The sequence below is a fragment of the Humulus lupulus genome, chromosome 8 (assembly GCF_963169125.1).
Source record: "Humulus lupulus chromosome 8, drHumLupu1.1, whole genome shotgun sequence".
Lineage (NCBI taxonomy): Eukaryota > Viridiplantae > Streptophyta > Magnoliopsida > Rosales > Cannabaceae > Humulus > Humulus lupulus.
Window position 1 is genome coordinate 65,306,315 of NC_084800.1, and position 6,566 is coordinate 65,312,880.

A 6,566-nucleotide genomic window follows, 5' to 3' on the forward strand; every position below is an offset into this window, starting at 1 on the left:
GAGTTAGCAGCTGTGGTTTTTGCTCTGAAGATATGGAGGCACTATCTCTATGGAGAGAAGTGTGAGATTTATACAGACCACAAGAGCCTGAAGTACTTCTTCACCCAGAAAGATCTTAATATGAGGCAAAGGCGTTGGCTGGAATTAGTAAAAGATTATGATTGTGAGATCCTGTATCATCCAGGAAAAGCCAACGTGGTAGCTGATGCTTTAAGCCGGAAGGGTCCGGGGCAGATTCATGGTATGAGGCTGATAGCCAGAGAGTTAGCAGATGATATGACCAGAGCTGGTATAGAGTTGCTGGTGGGCCAGTTGGCTAATATTACGCTACAGTCTACGCTGTTGGAGAGAATTAAGGAGGGTCAGCTGAGTGATCCCCAGCTGATCAAGATTAGAGAGGATGTTCTAGCTAGAGTATCCAGAGATTATTCAGTGTCTGAGCTAGGCTTGTTGAGATACAAGGGGCGGATATGTGTTCCGTTAGACACTGCATTGAGGCGAGAGATTCTGGATGAATCTCATACTACACCTTACTTTTTGCATCCAGGCACCACAAAGATGTATCAGGATGTGAGATCGTTGTATTGGTGGCCAGGGATGAAGAGAGATGTAGTAGAGTATGTGGCTAAGTGCTTGACATGTCAACAGGTCAAGGCTGAGCATCAGAGGCCGGCAGGGCTACTGCAGCCTCTGGATATCCCAGAGTGGAAGTGGGAAGACATCACAATGGACTTTGTGGTGGGCTTACCCAGGCCTGTTGATCAGCATGATTCCATTTGGGTGATAGTGGATCGCTACACCAAGTCAGCTCACGTTCTGCCGGTGAGGACTATTTATACAGTTGACCAGTATGCAGATCTCTGTGTGAGAGAGATCGTGCGGCTCCATGGTGCGCCTAGGTCGATCGTGTCAGATCGGGACCCTACTTTTACTTCCAAGTTTTGGGGGAGTTTGCAGAAGGCCATGGGGACGCAGTTGAAGTTCAGTACTGCTTATCATCTTCAGACAGATAGGTAATCTGAGAGGACAATCCAGATATTGCAAGACATGCTGGGAGCATGTGTGCTGGACTTTGGTGGATCTTAGAGTAAGTATCTGCCTTTGATAGAATTCTCCTACAACAACAGTTATCAGTCTACCATTGGAGTTGCACCTTATGAGATGCTGTATGGTAGGAAATGTAGATCTCCCATTCATTGGGATGAGACAGGTGAAAGGAGATACTTAGGTCCTGAGGCAGTTCAGAGGACCAATGAGGCCATAGAGAAGATTAGAGCTAGAATGCTTACTTCTCAGAGTAGACAGAAGAGCTATGCAGATCCCAAACGTAGGAACGTGGAGTTCCAGGTAGGAGACTATCTTCCTTAGAGTCTCGCCATGGAAAGGGGTGAGAAGGTTTGGGAAGAAAGGCAAGTTGAGCCCCAGGTATGTGTTGGGAAAAGTTTATACAGGATCTTTATTTATTTTCATGTATATCTAATATTAAACAAATTAATACAAGATAGCCTAAAACATGTTTCTAAAATTGAATTCAAAGAGAAACAAATAATATAATACTTACAATATACGCAGCAGAATTAAGAGTCCTTCCTTCAGTTTCTCTAACTCTTGTATCCTTTCTGTCGCAGAGTATTATCAAGAAACTGAACCGATCTTCTATTTTCTTCACGATCTTCCAATGTATCCTTAGAACCACCTAGACTAGTGTGGGCAATTCTCAACACATGAGATAGATATAGAGAGAAGAAGAGAAAATAACAAAGTGGCTTAGAAAAGGACTTGTGTTTAGAGAGAATATAAAACTATCAGAAAATCTGACTTATCAAAAACCCTTGTTTTGACTTCTCTATAAGCACTCATTTTATAGACTCAATTAGGCCATTTAAATTAATTAAAAAATCAATAATATGCATGGCCAGCTAATCGTTCAAGCATTTGATCAATAAAGGGTAATGGAAAATGGTCTTTTCTAGTAACATTATTCAACTTTCTATAATCTATGCACACTCTCCACCCCGTTTGTACTCTAGTAGGGATTAATTCATTTTTCTCATTTTCAACAACTGTGATCCCAGACTTCTTAGGCACAACTTGAACTGGACTAACCCATTGACTATCAGAAATAGGGTAAATGATACCTACGTCTAACAATTTTATGATCTCTTCTCTAACTACTTCTTTCATATTTGGATTTAATCTTCTTTGACATTCCCGAGAGGTTTTAGCATTCTCTTCTAGATGGATTCTATGCATACATATGGATGGGCTAATTCCTTTAATGTCTCCAATGGTCCAACCTATGGCTTCTTTATGTTTTCTAAGGACATCTAACAATTTACCTTTTTGTTCTTTATCTAAAGCGGATGCTATGATAACAGGTAAGGTTTCAGACTCTCCTAGAAAAGCATATTTTAAATTTTCTGGCAAAGGTTTAAGGTCTAACTTTGGAGACTCAGAAATTGTTTGAACATGACCTAAGGGTGAAAAAGATTCGACTTTGGTTTCATTTAAGGGTACAGACTCTAGCAAAGCATTCACATCATCATTAAAGTCATCAATATGCAAGTTCATACCAAAGTATTTTTCACAAAAATCAAGCAAGTCATTTCCCTCATCTTCACATATACTATCTATCATGTTAACTTCATGTATTTCCTCACACTCAACAGATTTAGCAACATTAAAAACATTCAATTCAACAGTCATATTTCCAAAAGATAATTTCAAAACACCATTACGACAATTTATGATTGCATTAGATGTAGCTAAGAATGGTCTACCTAAAATGATAGGAATTTGAGCATGCATATTTTCCACAGGTTGAGTATCAAGAACAATGAAGTCAACAGGAAAATAAAATTTATCAACTTTTATCAAAACATCCTCTATAATGCCTCTAGGAATTTTCACAGAACGATCGGCTAATTGAAGAGTTATAGAGGTAGGTTTTAGCTCACCAAGACCAAGTTGCTTATAAACAGAATAGGGCAATAAATTCACACTAGCACCCAAATCAAGTAAAGCTTTGTTAATAAAATGATCACCAATAATGCATGAAATTATGGGACACCCAGGATCTTTATATTTAACAAGACTCTTATATTGAATAATGGAACTAGCTTGTTCAGTTAAAAACGCCTTTTTAGGAACATTAGTGTTTCTTTTAACAGTACAAAGATCCTTCAAAAATTTAGAGTAGGCAGGAATTTGTTTAATGGCATCTAAGAAAGGGATATTGATACTAACTTGTTTAAAAACTTCTAAGATGTCATTATATTGGTTGCCTTTTTTAATTGGAAGTAATCTTTGTGGGAATGGGGCTTTTGGAATGAAAGGATGGATTGGAGTTTCTTTGTTTGATGAGTCATTGAGATTAGAACTAGGAGGCTGACTCTTTTCTTTTTCGTTTTCAACCTCGGGTATGTAATCGGGTTTGACAATTTTCTTTCCAGACCTAAGAGTTGAAATTGATTTGACTTCTCCATTATGACTAGACTTTCCTATCTCATATTGGCCTTTTGGATTAGGGATAGGTTGACTAGGGAATGTTCCTTTCTCTCTATCAGCTAAAGCAGTGGCGAGTTGTCCTACTTGTGTCTCGAGTTTGGTAATTGATTGAGATTGATTTTGTAGGATTTGTTGAGTGGATTGCATAAATTGTTGTAAAGTATCTTCTAAGGAAGGTTTTCTTTGTTGCGGATATGGTTGATTTTGTGGGGCATGAGCTTGGTTTTGTGTGTTGTATTGGTGCCCTTGATTCATTTGGGGTTGGTTTTGTCTCCATGAAAAGTTCGGATGGTTTCTCCAATTTGGATTGTAGGTGGACGAAAATGGGCTATCATTTGGTTTCCCATAAGAATGAAGAGCATTGGCCTCCTCAGAAAAGGCTTCTTGGTAGGAAGGGCATGATTGGGCATTATGGCAAGGACTAGAACATATAGAACAAACATCTTTTCTAGGTTGAATTGGAGAGTTTATAGTTTGGCTTATGGCTAAAGCTTCTACTTTTCTCGCTAATTTGTCTAAGGATGTTCTTAAGTCTAATTCTTCTTTTACTTCATACCTTCCTCCTCTTTTTGGTGAATTAGTTGACCTAGACCTAGGATCAAAATAATTCCATTGTTGTGAATTGACAGATAAATCTTCAAGGGCGTCCCACGCCTCTTGTCCTTGAAATTTTAAAAATTTTCCAGTATGCATAGATTGAATCATTTGACGATTAGAGGGAGTCAAACCATCATAAAAATATTTTACAAGTCTCCATTTTTCAAAACCATGATGAGGACATTTTAATAATAAATATTTAAATCTTTCCCAACATTCATAAAACTCTTCATTATCTTTTTGAAAAAACTCGGAGATTTCTCTCCTTAGACTATCAGTTTTAGACATAGGAAAAAATTTCAGTAAGAATTTATTATAAAGTTGATCCCATGTAGTTATAGACCCCGTGGGAAGGGAATTTAACCAAGCTTTTGATTTGTCTTTTAATGAAAAAGGAAACAATCTTAGTTTGACTGACTCATCTGAAAAATTTTGAAATTTAAATGTTGAGCAAATTTCTAAGAAATCTTTGACATGCATGTAAGGATCCTCTCTATCTAACCCATAAAAAGAAGGCAACAATTGAATGATTGATGGTTTAAGCTCAAAATGAGTAGCAGAAGTAGTAGGTAAAACAATGCATGACGGAGCATTAGATGAAATAGGTGCAAAATATTCAAGCAAAGTTTTTTCAGGCACAACATTTTCATCAACAATATTAGCAATGGGTTCCATGATGCTCAAATTTTTACTAACACTTTCAATTTCAAACAAAGATAAACGTCTTTTTACTAATCGTTTTTTAGAGTTACGTTCCCAATGATGCATACAATTTTTCACAAACAAGGCAACAAGGATAATCTCAAACAAGCAATTTTCTGATGTGGAAGATCAGTTAAAACCGCAACCACAGAGCATACTTAGAATTTTTAGAGATTTCACAACAATATAATTTTTATGGTTTACTTGTCCCCAGGCCTATTTGATTCCACTTACTCGCGCACTACTAACAACTCCCCGAGGTTAATTAGTAGAGGCGGATGGGAATTTTGGTCAAATTTCCTTTAAGCAAGAATTGCTTATGGTGAAAGGACAAGATTTAGGTTTCTTTTTTTTTTTTTTCAAGTATTTTTCACAATGTTACACTAAAATATTAAAGAAGACAAAGAAAAATAAGGCAAAAATTAAATAAGACTAAAATTTAGGCAAGAGTAGGGAGGCATAGCATGCCATCAACCATAACAAAATTAAGGTAAAAACTAGGAGGCACAAGTGCCATCAACTTAAACATAAGATAGAGGACTAGGAGGCAAAAATTGCCATCAACTAGCTAGGAGGCAAAATTGCCATCAACTAGTAATTTGCGGAAATTAAATAAAATAAAAATTACAACAATATAAATAAAGAAAATTACAACAAATGTCAAGAGGCACAAGTGCCATCAATTAACAAAGATATAAAAGAAATAAAATTACAACAAAATTATAACAAAATTAGGAGGCACAAGTGCCATCGACTATAAAAATTAAAAGGATAGATAGGAGGCACAAGTGCCGTCAACTAAAAAAGAAACAATAAATATAAATATAAGTATATTTTTTTTTTATGGGTGGTTGAACCGTCCCAAATTTCTTTTTATCTTTTTTTTTTTTTAGATTTTATAGATATATATTTTTTAGTTTTTTTTTTAAGTGTAACAAAAATTAAAATAACTAGTAGAAGAATTCACTAACCTTTAGATAAATTCGTTTCTTTTCTCTTGCAACTCCCCGGCAACGGCGCCAAAAACTTGATAGACCCAAAACGGGTATGTTTAAAAATTTATATATCGCAAGCGCACGAATCGTCCATATAGAATAGTGATCGTAAGCAAGGATGTCGAACCCAAAGGAGTTGTCTAAAATCGAAAATGAAACTATTTTAAATCAAAAGTAATAAATTCTAACCTAGTTCCAAAGATTGATAAGTTTCAATATTATGAACATAAAATAAAAGATTGAAAAATAAAGCTATTTAAGATAATGAAAATAAACCAATAATGAGTTGAAAATAAGTATTAAAAGAAAATATTATTAAGATACTAGAATCCACAAAATGTAAGTTTAATAATATTTATTAGTATATTGATTCCCAAGTTTTAGTGATAGTTAAAATAATTTAAACTATCATTTTCCAAAAATATTTATAATTTTAAGCACAATTTTCTTATAAAAAGATAGGATTTTTCTTCACTTTTCAAAATTATAATTTCAAAGCATTTAGTGTAAATCAATCTAATGAAATAACAAATAAATCAATGAACATTATTTATAAGGCAAAACATAATATTTTTGTTCTAAGCATGGATGTGTACAATTTAATGACACATCTTACACAAAGAATATTATGTTTATGCACTAATGAAGAACAAAGTGTAAATATGTTCTAACAATCTAAAATACAAGATATTTAAGATGAAAGAAATATATGTAGAAAAAAAATCCATAAACTTTGTTGCATTACAAGGGAAATCAACATACAAC

The 6,566-nt window shown here is 34.9% G+C and overlaps 1 non-coding gene across 1 annotated transcript; it reads left to right on the forward strand.

The window, feature by feature from the left end:
* Positions 1–4,270: 4,270 nt before the first annotated feature.
* On the forward strand, positions 4,271–4,377 carry LOC133798889 (small nucleolar RNA R71). The gene has a single exon (XR_009876105.1). It is a non-coding gene; the product is annotated as a small nucleolar RNA R71 (small nucleolar RNA).
* Positions 4,378–6,566: the final 2,189 nt, after the last annotated feature.